Raw genomic sequence first — 14,723 nt, 5'->3', positions numbered from 1 at the left:
TATTTTACTATTTAAAATAAAAAATTTTATATATTTTAAATTACCGTTGTATAAGGCTTGTACTGGACCAATTGGATACCGCAAGATTCCCGATGGGCCGGTTGCCATAAAAAAAGTATTGTTTATGGCAACCGGTTGTTCATATTTTTAATTTGGCTTCATTTTATTTTCCGTTGATTATTATAATCAACGGTAAATTAAAATGCAACTAATAATATGGTAACTTTTTTTCTGACTTATAATAGACTATTAAAGGCTAGAAAAAAAGTTATTATATTTTGTGCTAATTATATAAATTTTAGCAGTCGTCTTGATAGGATCAAAAATAGTTTTATATTAATCTAAATATACCATATTCGTTAACAAATGTTAAACTATTTTATAATTATGTAGCTTTTAAATTTATTGTTGTTTGTGTATTATTTACTGACAGAAAAGTTACAAGCTGGTATTATTAATAATATTTTGTTAACATAAATTGTGCTACTATTTACGTTTGTTGTTCTATGTGCAAAAAACACTATTAATTTAGTTTATTAAAAATTCACGGTTTAACCCGGATTTATTTGTCTAATAATTTTGCATGCGTTTTATTCGTTATATGTTAGTATTCGAAGTTCGAATACTATTTATCATTTTTCTGTAAATAATTATCGTTTAACAATGCCTCATGATTTAGCTTTTTTTTTTAGCTTTAAATATTACAAAATGAGTTATTTTTTTCCTACTTTTAGGGTAATATAATAATTTTTATGTGTGCAAACCAATTTGAGTTTAGTTTTTAAATTATTATAGTTTATTTCCGGCATGCATACTCTATCCCACAGAAAAATGAATAAACAAAAACGAGGTGCTGAGAAAGAAAAAGTGAGAAAAAAAATACGTTTAGAGAACGTTACCCAGAAATATAAAAAGTTAAAGAACATTTTTGCAACATCTTTTTGATAAAAGTGCGACTAGGTCACATTTTTTTTAAGTGAGACTTTTAATAAAGTCATCGATGCAATAATTATATCTTTAACAAGCATAATGGTGGAAGAGAAATGGGATGATAATTTATATTGATACCTCATAAGATATTAATGTACAGGATCAGTACTCTATTGCGATATGTAACAAAGGCGGTACATGAACATGTAATATCAATAGTCAATTGCATATCAACAATTAGAAAAATAATATATGATTTGGTTTGTGGCGTTTTTAAAAATGTAGCCATTGATATAAATAAATGTATTGGCAATGCCACCAACGGCGCCTCCAATATGCAAGATCAAGACAATTGATTCAATACCTGGTTGAACGCAGTTTTCCCGTGTCAGAATAAGACATGGTGTTATGCCCATGCTTTAAATTTGGTAATGGGTGACGTTACTAAAAAAGTGGTTGAGGTTGTTACCTTATTTGACATTTTTTACACATGTGCAGTATTTTTACGGGAATCATATTTACGTTTTAATGCTTTTAATTTTTTTAATTTTATTTCAATACATATAAATATAAGTAGGTACACGATTTTTTTTTTTTTTTTTTTACCATATAAATTTATTAAAGCCGTAAAGCATAATATAAATATAAATAGCAAGGGCAAGAAGAAGACATAATTGGTCTTATCACCATGCCCCTTTGCTGAATAGGTAATATATAGTCGATTTGCTAAATAGGTAATATATAGTCGTTCACGTGTTGATAAATAAGCCTATTTTTGCTGTTGTTGTTGTTGTTGTTGCTGCTGTTGTTGTTGTTGCTGTTGTTGTTGTTGTTGTTGTTGTTGTTGTTGTTTTTGTTGTTTTTGAGTTACTTAGAGTTTTTAAAGTTATGAGAGTTTACATTGGTTTCGGTGCAAAGTTAGTTTCATACCTAGTTTTAAATGTTTTGGGGTTAATAAAAATTCATAAATTGTTAGTGTTTAAAATGAGATCTTTTAATAACGTTTTCAGAGTATTTAAGTTATTTGATTTTTCCAGTTGAGTATTTTTGGATATTAATTTGTTATATAGACAAGGACCACAGTTCGAAATGGAAAAGCGCGAGAGATTAGTTTTTTTAAAAGATACGTTGAAGTTTCCCATTCTTCTGGTATGGCATCTAATTTTGATATTTTGGAAGAAATTCTTTGAAAAGTGACAAAGAACAAGACCAAAATTATATTTGAGCATAAATAACAAATTTTGGATTATATTGATTTGATATACATTTAATGTTTTCCAATTTTTTTAAAGTGGCTCAGCATGCGAGAGTCTATCTTTATTAAAAACTATTCTTGCGGCATGTTTTTGTTTTCGATATGGCGTGGTTAGTTTGGATTTATGAGTACTCGCCTATGCAACACTAGCGTATATTTAGTAGCTTTGTATGAACGAGAAGTATAGGAACTTTAAATTATCAAGAGAGAGTATAGAACTAGCTTTGTAAAGGATACCAATGTTTTTTGATATTTTGGTATTTAATATATCTTTACGTGATTTCCATGAGACGTTTTCATCAATAAGTATCCCTAGAAATTTAGTTGCCTGGGTTCTCTCTATTTCTTTAGTATCTATATTTAGCGAAGATAAATCGTGACGTATAAGATTAGAATGAATAAGAATAAGTTTGGTTTTTTTCTGTGTTCAGCAATAATTTGTTAGATTTTAACCAACTGTTTATTTTTTCAAGTTCAGTATTTGTAGTTTCAAAAAGTTCTGTAATTGATGAGGATGCATAAAATAAATTAGTGTCGTCTGCCAACATTATGACATCCAATTTACTTGAGGCTTTAGGAAGATTGTTTATGTATATTAAAAACAAAATGGTGCAAGAATGGAAATGTTTATTAAAAATAAAAGAGGTGTAATATTCGGAAATTTCTTTATCAAAACCTTCGATCAAGAAATACAAGTTATTGATTTTTTTACATTGATTTGTTACAAACTTTTCATGATAATTCTACATCAATCAAGTTCCAAATATGTCCATTTCAGAGCAAGAGCTCTTTTAGATTCCTTGACAGGTTTTAAATCTAATTTTTACGGTACAATTGTTTTTGAAAGTGTTTAAACACACTACACCATTATCTGAATATTTGCAACCAACTCGAATCGCCAGTGGTGTACCCGGTTTTATCCAGGTCGCTCTGCGGGAGACTAAAACAGTTTTTATTTCTCATTTGAGTCGTCCGCAATGATAATCAGTAGTCCGGTGTAAAAGTTTTCCACGTAACAGAAATTCCACGTGCATCCTTAATTGCGTTCTAATAATAACTTTTTATGTGTGTTTTAATCTTTTTTGTTATGTTAATTTTTATTGACAAAGTTAAAACAAAAGTTTATTTTATTAATGAAAAATAAAAGGTTCAGTAATATTAATGATTAAACTGCCCATTCACGTGATTCAAAATAGAGGTTTGAAAAATGATACAATAGCATTTGGAAATGAACAAAAATGTAATTTTAAAACTCATTTTAAATTGAGAAGAAGCGCGCTTTAAAACATAATAACAATGTTTAAAAAAACAGTACAGTCGCACTTCGAAATATTAAATCGCGTGTCGGCTGATTTTTTATTAAGTTTGGTGAAAGTATATAACGCACCATAGCATAACGGTGCTAATTTCAACAAGACAAGTTTAAAAAGGAGGTCGGACTACATCAGGGATCAGCCCTAAACCCTTTCCTGTTCGCAATTGTCATGGACAGACTTACTGGCGAAGTTAGACAGGAGTCCCCTTGGACTATGATGTTTGCTGATGACGTTATGATCTGTAGTGAGAGTAGGGAGCACATGGAGGTAAACTTGGAAAGATGGAGGTATGCTTTGGAAAGCAGGGGAATGAAAGTGAGCAGGAGTAAAACAGAGTACATGTGTGTGAATGAGAGAGCAGACGCTGGACAGGTCCAGTTACAAGGAGTTGATTTGATGAAGGTTGACGAGTTTATCTACTTAGGGTCGAGGGTACAGAGTAATGGATGAAGTGAAAGAGAGGTAAAGAAGAGAGTGTAGGCAGGGTGGTGTGGATGGCGCAACGTTTCTGGTGTGATCTGTGACAGAAGGGTGTTGGCTAGAATGAAGGGTAAAATTTATAGGACAGAAGTAATACCTGCTATGTTGCATGGACTGGAGACAGTGGCACTAACAAAGAGACAAGTTAGGGAGATGGAGGTGTCTGAGATGAAGATGTTAAGATTCTCATTTGGAGTGGCGAAGAAGAATAGGATCAGAAATGAGTTTATTGAAGGATCAGCACATGTAGCATGTTTTGAAGATAAAGTTAGAGAATTGAGATTGAGATGGTTTGGACATGTACAGAGGAGACAAGAGAGCTATATTGGCAGGAAGATTTTGGGGATGGAACTTCCAGATAAGAGGAGGAGAGGTAGACCTAAAAGGAGGTTTATGGATGCAGTGGTGGTGGATATGAGAGTGGCTGGTGTGTCAGTGGAGGACACTCATGATAGAGCTAGATGGAGGAGTTTGATCCACTGTGGCGACCCCTAAACGGGAAATGCCGAATGAAAAAGAAGAAAAAGAAGAATCTATAGAAATGACTCAACATAATTATAAAGCTAAAATTGCCTTTTTAAAAAACATATTTATAGTTTAAAATAATAACATTTCGTTAAGTTATAAATATTTAATGTTTATAAGCTTCAAACAGGATGATTACATGATATTTTAAATCTAAAGTAGCACTTTTTTGAGATAAATATTTGTTATGATGTTTCTTCTATTATAAACACCCGCCAACTAAAATAATGTTTTGTTTTTTTTATTGGCTGAGTTCATACCAGTCTCAAAAAAGTCGCATTTATAAACTTAAAGCAAAAACCAAGACAGATTTATTAGATTTAAAATGCGGCTGGAATTTGGTCACTGACTCGAATTTGGTCACTTTACCCTTAAGACATATTACATTTATAAATATTAGCCGGAACAAGAAGAAGACATTGACTGTCTTATCACCGAGCCCCGTTTACATATTGTCCGTGGTTATAAACAAAAAACAAAACATATACAAAACGTTAAAAAATACATAATCTTTGTCAAATAATAAAATGACTTTTATATTGATATTTATTTTTATATAAAATAAAAGAAAGTTTTGTATTCTAATACAAATATATTTGATACATGTTTAACAATATATATTTAGTGTTAATGGAAACGTTTTTTCTAATTTCAAAATTACCTTTTAAAAAAAATATTTAAAGTCTATTGTATTAAAATCTAATCGAAGTAAGATTTTTTTAGAAACTGTTTTAAATTTTTTTAGTGAGTAGTGTTCTTTATTAAACTTTTTAATAAAATTTTTCCATAAAAAAGATCCTCAATATTGATTTTCCATAAGAACTCATTTTTAAATTATTTCTCGGAACAATAAAGTTATTCTCTGAAAACTTTGTTGAATACTTATGAGATATTTCACTAAAATAAGATTGAAATATAAGTGGAGATATTCCATGTGTCATTTTTTACATGAAAAGTAATATTTGGTAAATGTTTAGTTTATAAATATTTAAGGCCTTGACACGATTTAATAGTGGTTCGCAATACACAGTTCTGTTTGCCCCAAGTTTTTTGAGTTTTCCGTAACTTGTACTTCCTCATGCAATATTGCAGTAAGAAAGATAGCTGTAAATAAATTTTCATTAGAACTCTAGTTAAAAATGGTTTTGTTTTATAAAAAGTGGAAATATTATAAGAGATTTTACTTTCAATGGATAGGATGTGGAACTTTCATGACAAGTTTTCATCAAGAATTACTCCTAAAAAGGTAGCAGTAGATTCCATTTTTACACTTGTTTTGTTGAATAAAAGATTTGGCAGTTTAAGTGGAATATTATCAACGTTATTTGGTTTGTGGAACAGGATGAATTTAGTTTTATCTACATTTAGTGAAAGGCGGCTACTTATAAACCATTCATTTACTTTAGATAACTTTTCATTAAAAATTTTAATAAGAATTTTTATATCTTTGTGTGAATAAAACAGATTGGAATCGTCAGCAAACAATATAAGGTATAATTACTTAGATGCTAAAAATAAGCCATTTATATACACCAGTAACAATAATGGTCTTAAAATAGATCATTGAGGAACCCCGCAGCTTATAAGTTTTTTTTTTGGTTTCATTTGTTTCATAGATAATGCATTTGTTTCGTGTTAGTCAAGTTGTCTTTAAACCCAATTAAGTTTAAGTTGTTTACAAGGATTTCATGATTGACAGTGTCAAATGCTTTGGACAAATCAATGAAAACCAAGGTAAAATAATTTTTATTAAAAGCATCCGATATATGAAAAGTTCACAGGTTCAATTACCGCGTTATCCGTAGAATGATTTTTTTTAAACCCAAATTGTTTGTTGAACAGAATATTATTTGATACTAAATGATTATAAAGCCTATTATACATAATGCGTTCTAGCAATTTAGAAAAACAAGGTAAGACAGAAATAAGTCTGTAGTTTAAAACATTTATTTTTTCCCAGACTTAATATTCGGTGTGATTTTGGCTATTTTAAGTTCATCTGGTACAATATCAGACGTTAATGAGAGATTAAAAATGTGAAACAATAAGGGTTTAATAATATCAAAGACCAGATTTAACTACATTGACGCTAATTTTATCTAAGCCTGCACTTATGTTTTTTTTCAGAGTGGAAAAAGCATTACGCAACTCTCTTATATTTAAATTTAGTTCTGTCATGATATTATTTGCCGTTTAAGTTAAGTTTTTAATTTTATGGTACTTGATGGAATTTTACCCGCCAGATTTGGACCAATCTCAAGAAAAAAAACTCTTTAGTTTTTCAGCAATGGCTTTTTTATCATAAACAAGTTTTTATGGCAAATTATTTTTAATCGATATATTTTTACCAATTATTTCTTTGATTATATTCCAAGTTTTTTTTTTTTTTTGTATTTGCATTAGTTTTTTCCAATAGCTTTTTGTAATAAGATTTTTTTGAAAACTTCTTTGGTTTTTCAAACAAATATTTGTAGTTTTTGTATATTATTTCATTATGATATGTTTTATAACTTGGGTATTTTTCATATAGTTTTTGTCTTTTCGGCGTTGAGACTGGAACGCCATATTTGAATGCAGCTTTTCTCAGTTATGTTTTATTTTCTTTCATATCAGTCAATGCGGCTAGTATATCGTCTTCCTTGTATGCTTTTGTTTTTTTAGTTGACATGTTAAAGTGAGTGAATTAAATTGAATTGAGTGATTGATAATTATATTGAGAAATAATATAATAATTGGTTTTCAATGAGTAAGAGATGATTATATTAACAAATAACATTATAGTTTAATTTTAGTTAAACCGGAATTAACACTTAAGGTGGAATGCAAGATCCGAACTTGAGTGATGTTCGACTTGAACTTTGAAGTCTGACTTTGTCAAGTTAGACTTCAAAAAAAAACTTGAGCAAATGCAAAAACGAAACTTGACAATTTCAAGATCGCGCTTGAGAAAGTGAAACTTAGAAAAAATTAAAAGGAGTTGATTTGAAGGCGCATTCGGAGAAAAAAACTTTGCAACCAATTTGAGAAGGGAAAACCTTTTAAATAAACCAAATTAGCTATATATTTTTAAATGATATTTCTCAGTTTTATACTTTAAATTATCAACTTACAAAAAAAATTAAATAGTGTTACAAAAATGATAAATTTATTTTTTGTATTTATATTAAAACTTGGTAAGTTATTCAAAAACACTGGATTAAAATGAACATGCTCGTGTTAGCTTCTATTTAGTCAAAGGCTCTAACTACGACGTAACAGCTGATTGACATTAAAATGGCATATATGCTATGCGGTTATCAGCATACCATATATGTCAAACACAAGGTTTTTATTATTCAATTTTCTTGTTAAAACTTTTATTTAAAAAAAAAAATAAACTCTTACGAGGCTGCAAGCAAACACTAATTACGTTTGGAGTTAACAGAAAATTATTTAAAATTTATGACAACAGTTTTTAAATCCAGGACGAATATAATATTTATAGAGAACAAAATTAGCAGACGAAAATGGTTAATACAAGATAGATTTTATCTAACGTACGACAGAACATATTTTTGTTACAACGGTTAACAAGTCAGCAATAGAACGATAGGGTCAAAATCTGTATAGATCAGAGGCGGATCCAGCATTTTATAGTCTTTGAGATAGCTATCCTCAAGACACGCAGCAAACCCCAAACAATTATTATTAAGCTTATGTTTAAACTTATGTCAAATAAGGTTGCTTTGCAAAAAAACTTGTATCATTGAAGTGACGGGCAGAGTATTCAATATATGAATTAGAGAAAAATTTTTTTGCATTTATTAAATTTATTATATAAACAGTTAATTTCGGCTAAATTAACCTATTTATTTTTTGAATTTTAGTAAAAGAGAGGAAAAAAAATCTGGTGAAACTGGCCTAAATAAACTCTAATATTCTAACAAGAGACAACGTTTTGCAAATATTGCCACAAAACCATATAGTGCAAGCCTAAACCATTGCTGCTTACGTTTTTGCAGGTCACAACACTTGCGATACTTTTATATAAGTCATAACATTTGCAATTGTATTTTGGCATTAATAAACATTAAAATTATGAAATAATTGTAATGATTATTAATGATAAAACATCTTATTCATAACCAAAATAATTTTGACGGCTACTCAATCATTGTAAAATAATTTACATTTTTCTTTCGCTAGAAACTTCATTGCTTAACAACATTTTTGCAATTGTATCAAGAAGGTGAAAATAACAATTCAATTCAGTTTTAATCCAAGTAAATTTATTTTAGAAAAAAAGAAATGTTTAAAAAAATAACATTGAAAACTTTTTTCCAATTCTGCGTTCATTTTTTGATAACTTTTTTTATCTAAAAGAATTTATAACTATATATACATACATATATATATATATATATATATATATATATATATATATATATATATATATATATATATATATATATATATATATATATATATATATATATATATATTATATATATATATATATATATATATAGTAATATATATACACTGTGTGCGACAAAATTATTCATACCCTATCATAAAATATGTTGTAGCAATAAAATAAAAGCCAAATTAATTAATATAATTTTAATTATTTTAAAATTATATTAATTAATTTTCAAAACTTCAAAAATGTTTGTTGTAGCAATTTTTAACAATATTAACTATAATATTTAAAGAATTAAATCTTGTTTTTAAAAAAAGTGAAAATTATTTAAAAATTGAGATATCAGGAAGCGTCAAAAGTATTCATACCTCTCAAAGTTTTATTTAGTATATACGAGTTTATTGTTTTATTTGTTAATTTATATTTAGTATGAGGTCGTTGGGCATCGATAACTGCTTGCAAGCGACGAGGAATACTGTCAACTAAGTTTTGTAAATAGTTTGGAGGAATATTATACCGAGCTGTCTCCAACGCTAAAAAAGAAGTTTTGGTTGTTGATACTGTGCTCATCCCTATTAACTTTGCCATCCAAATAATGCCAAAAAGTTTCGTTTGGATTGATATCTGGACTTTGCGAAGGCCAATTCAACAATTCTATTTCATTTTCTTTGAAATATATTCTGGCAATTTTACTGGTATGTTTCGAATCATTGTCTTGTTGGAAGACAAATTGATCCTTTAATCCTAGTTTATTGACGGAGGGTATAAGGTTGTTTCGCAAAATACTTACATATCCAGCTCCTGCTAATTTTTCTTAAATTTGAACTAAGTTATCAACGCCGTTATAACTAAAACAGCCCCAAACAAGTACATTACCACCTCCGTGTTTGATGGTTTGCTACTTGATGGTTGAGGGTTTTCCTTTTCTTTTCCATACATTTGCTCCTTTTTTGGAATTCTTTAGTTTGAATATACTTTCATCAGACCATAAAACTGATTTCCAGAATCCTTGTCTTTAAAACGTACTTTTTTACAAAGGCATGGCGTTTAGTTTTATTTTTTTTCTCAAAATAAAGGGTTTTTTTGTAACGCGGGATCCATAAAACCCTGCAGAGCGAAGTGTACGTTATATTATTTGTTTAGAAACGTTCACGTTTATTTTCTCTTTAATAGCTCTGGGAGAAAAACAGGCTCTCGCTTTACTTCTCGTACAAAAAGCATATCTTCTCAAGATGGTTTATGGTGGACAGCCTGAACGTGCTTTATTTTGCACACTTTCAGTCTTTTTATATTTTTGAATTATTGATTGTACCGTTGCCTTGCTTTTAATATATTTTTCAGCAATTTTTCTATACCCGAAGCCTTCATGATCTTCAACAATCATTTGCCGTTCGTCAACTTTAATTTTGTTGATCTTAGGCATTTTGGAAAACTTTTGACATGAAACAGAAAAAGTTATTTAAATATTTAAAATTTTACGTGTGCAGACAAACAAAATTTAATAACTTACCAGCAAAACAATCAAAAATAAACTTACAGCACTAAATAATTCAATAGGTATGAGTACTTATGTCGTATTTAAAATTGCACTTTTTATGCTATATACTAAATATAACCAAACATAATAACTTAACATTTTAATTATTGCCACAGAATTATTCTTAAATATTATGTTCACACATACTTATATTTTCATAGCTTTAAAAAATAAACAAGTCAGAGTATGAAAACGAAGTTTTGTAATATGCTTGTGGTATGAATAATTTTGTCGCTTATTGTATATATATGTATATATCACGGTCGTTCAGAAACGACAAGTTATTATACGCAAGCGCAGTAGTAATTTAAAAAATTTTAAATTTTAATAATGGCTACGGTTCGTAGAAACGAACTTTTTTTAGGTTGGTGACTGCTTATTTTTATATATTTCCATATAAATCAGCATTTTTAACTCTTTCTATTGCTGAAATTGTTATAGGCCAAACTTGGTAGCTTCAGAAAAAAACATAAGTTAGATAAAAATATATTTAAAAACTTTAAAGTTGTACTTTTCAAAGACAATTATCATTCCAGATTGAGCGTAATTGTTTACACTTTAGAAAACACATTATCTAATTATCTGAGCGTAAAATTTTGTTTATCTTCTCAAAACATATAAATGAGTTTCATCTGTAATCGATAATCTTTTCAGATCTCAGCACTCAATTTTTTTTCATAAGTATTTTTTTTTTTTTTACACACGCTCTCATATTACATGTATGTATGTATGTATGTATGTATGTATGTATGTATGTATGTATGTATGTATGTATGTATGTATGTATGTATGTATGTATGTATGTATGTATGTATGTATGTATGTATGTATGTATGTATGTATGTATGTATGTATGTATGTATGTATGTATGTATGTATGTATGTATGTATGTATGTATGTATGTATGTATGTATGTATGTATGTATGTATGTATGTATGTATGTATGTATGTATGTATGTATGTATGTATGTATGTATGTATGTATGTATGTATGTATGTATGTATGTATGTATGTATGTATGTATGTATGTATGTATGTATGTATGTATGTATGTATGTATGTATGTATGTATGTATGTATGTATGTATGTATGTATGTATGTATGTATGTATGTATGTATGTATGTATGTATGTATGTATGTATGTATGTATGTATGTATGTATGTATGTATGTATGTATGTATGTATGTATGTATGTATGTATGTATGTATGTATGTATGTATGTATGTATGTATGTATGTATGTATGTATGTATGTATGTATGTATGTATGTATGTATGTATGTATGTATGTATGTATGTATGTATGTATGTATGTATGTATGTATGTATGTATGTATGTATGTATGTATGTATGTATGTATGTATGTATGTATGTATGTATGTATGTATGTATGTATGTATGTATGTATGTATGTATGTATGTATGTATGTATGTATGTATGTATGTATGTATGTATGTATGTATGTATGTATGTATGTATGTATGTATGTATGTATGTATGTATGTATGTATGTATGTATGTATGTATGTATGTATGTATGTATGTATGTATGTATGTATGTATGTATGTATGTATGTATGTATGTATGTATGTATGTATGTATGTATGTATGTATGTATGTATGTATGTATGTATGTATGTATGTATGTATGTATGTATGTATGTATGTATGTATGTATGTATGTATGTATGTATGTATGTATGTATGTATGTATGTATGTATGTATGTATGTATGTATGTATGTATGTATGTATGTATGTATGTATGTATGTATGTATGTATGTATGTATGTATGTATGTATGTATGTATGTATGTATGTATGTATGTATGTATGTATGTATGTATGTATGTATGTATGTATGTATGTTGTATGTATGTATGTATGTATGTATGTATGTATGTATGTATGTATGTATGTATGTATGTATGTATGTATGTATGTATGTATGTATGTATGTATGTATGTATGTATGTATGTATGTATGTATGTATGTATGTATGTATGTATGTATGTATGTATGTATGTATGTATGTATGTATGTATGTATGTATGTATGTATGTATGTATGTATGTATGTATTAGGGATATGACTTTTTAATTTTTTTTCAAATAAAATGTTTCCTGTATCATAAATCGATGAACTTTTACCTAAAATCATGAAAAAAGGCCCAAATAGCTTTCTGGAACAAAAATAGGTCACCCCCAAAATAAATATTTGATTTACCATTTTTATACATTCATTTTTGACCGATGTTTTAATCTTAAGCTTAATTCTCAGCTTAATTCTATTTATTTCATTATTTTGTTATGAATTTATAAATATAACGCCACACGTTACCATGGCAACAAAACGGCCGTGTGCCGGCAAATACTTGGAATTGTTATGTGATGACGTCATTGTGTTACCACGGTGATATAGACGACTGTAACAGACTGTAGAAGATTATAGAACTTAGTAGAACATTCTGGAAGCTCTAAATAATTATATAAGCGAGCTGCTGTCAGAGCTCAGTGTTGATAATGTGAATAGTTCTATGAAGTACTCTGCGTGTAACTGAGCTAATAAGGAACTACTGTAGCGAACTAAAGACGCTGTAAGTGTACGAAGTATAAGTAGTTGTAGCATTATCGTTAGGATACGGACTGGATTATCGAACTGTTATCAACATTGACTGGATTATCGAACTATAATTGGATTACTATACAGTTAAAGTATTTTATTAATTAAACGACTTTATTAAACGGATATTTACGCTCAGCTATCCGTAAAGTCGTAACAATATTATATGATGTCTCACAAGAAAAGTCATACCACAGTAACAAAGAACAAGAAGACTTGGACTAAAAATTTGGTGAGATTTCAAGAGTCACACAGAAGAAGAGGAAGCGTGGCTGTAGAAGAACATTCACTCGATGAAAAATCCAGAATACCACTTCAATTGCAGATCGTAGGAAGATACCAGTTTCTCGGAGCATATGTTAAAGGAAGAAAAGAACGAATAGACCAAATTTCTAAGGAAATTACAAAATTGTGGGACAATAAACTGAATTTTCCACGTGTGTCTGATCAAGTGATAAGAGCAAAGCTTATGAAGGTGCTGAAGGTCTATGATGAATGTGTCAAGCGTGGAAAATATGATGTTCTCAATGCATTATTTGACATCACGAAAGTGAATGGCCAGTGGTTATCCTCGGAAGATAAACGTCTATACCACCTACAAAAAGAAAGTAAAGGACAGGTGGGGTACTCAACAGGACAAGTGGCAAGTAAAGAAACCATTCACCCTTCCAAGAGAAGGAAAGTCCAGTCTGGAACAGCAATACCTTCCACATCACAAGTCCTGTCTACCACAGACAGTGGTACTGAATCTGAAAACTGCAAAAGTAAGAGTGAAGATGATGAAGACGACGACGGTGATAAAGACAATGATGAGGACACTCAGAAAAAAACTAGAAAGCACTACAAAAGTAAATTTGCTGTAAGTATGGTTACATCAAGTGGAGTTTCCACAAAGAAAGCTGCTAAAATATGCAATGTATTATCACAACAAGGTATTGATATTCCAACTCCAAGTCAATCAGCAATTTACAAGTCCATATTCAAAGAGGCAGGTAAATTAAAAAAAGAAATGATACAACAACTTAAAATGGAACAGTGGTCCTTACACTTTGACGGCAAACGAATAGATGATAAGGAATATCAGGTAGTTGTACTTCAGAATGAAAGAACTGACGTGAAACTTGATGCACTGCGTTTAAAAGATGGCAAAGCTGAAACTGTTGCTGAAAAAATTGCCAAACTTATTGATGAATACAATTTGTGGAATTCAATTAAGATGATCATTACTGATACAACAAACGTCAATACTGGGAAGAGAAATGGAGTTGTTGTGAAGTTGCAACGTATGTTTAAATTAAAGGGTGTCACAATACCACAATTTATCGGTTGTCAGCATCACGTACTAGACAGGATTCTCCGTCTGGTGATGGACGAAGAACTTGGGGGTGATACCAAATCTCCAAACATTGAATACCCATTTGTGTCTGAACTGTTGAATAAGTATGATGAACTGAAGGATAAGTTTGTGAATGGAACTGTAGAAATTCTTGATAAATCAGGGTGGAGAGACGATATGAAGTTTTTGTACCATTTAACAAGAGTGTTTAGGTTCTATGAAGAACAAAGAAACTTCCCTCTGATTCACTTTCAGAACATTCCTAATATGAGCAATGCCAGATGGAACTCAAGAGCCATTCTCGCCATTCT

Source organism: Hydra vulgaris, chromosome 08, assembly GCF_038396675.1.
Source record: "Hydra vulgaris chromosome 08, alternate assembly HydraT2T_AEP".
In the NCBI taxonomy this organism is placed as follows: domain Eukaryota; kingdom Metazoa; phylum Cnidaria; class Hydrozoa; order Anthoathecata; family Hydridae; genus Hydra; species Hydra vulgaris.
The sequence above is the reverse complement of the archived record's forward strand: the minus strand, read 5'-3'. Positions refer to the sequence as shown.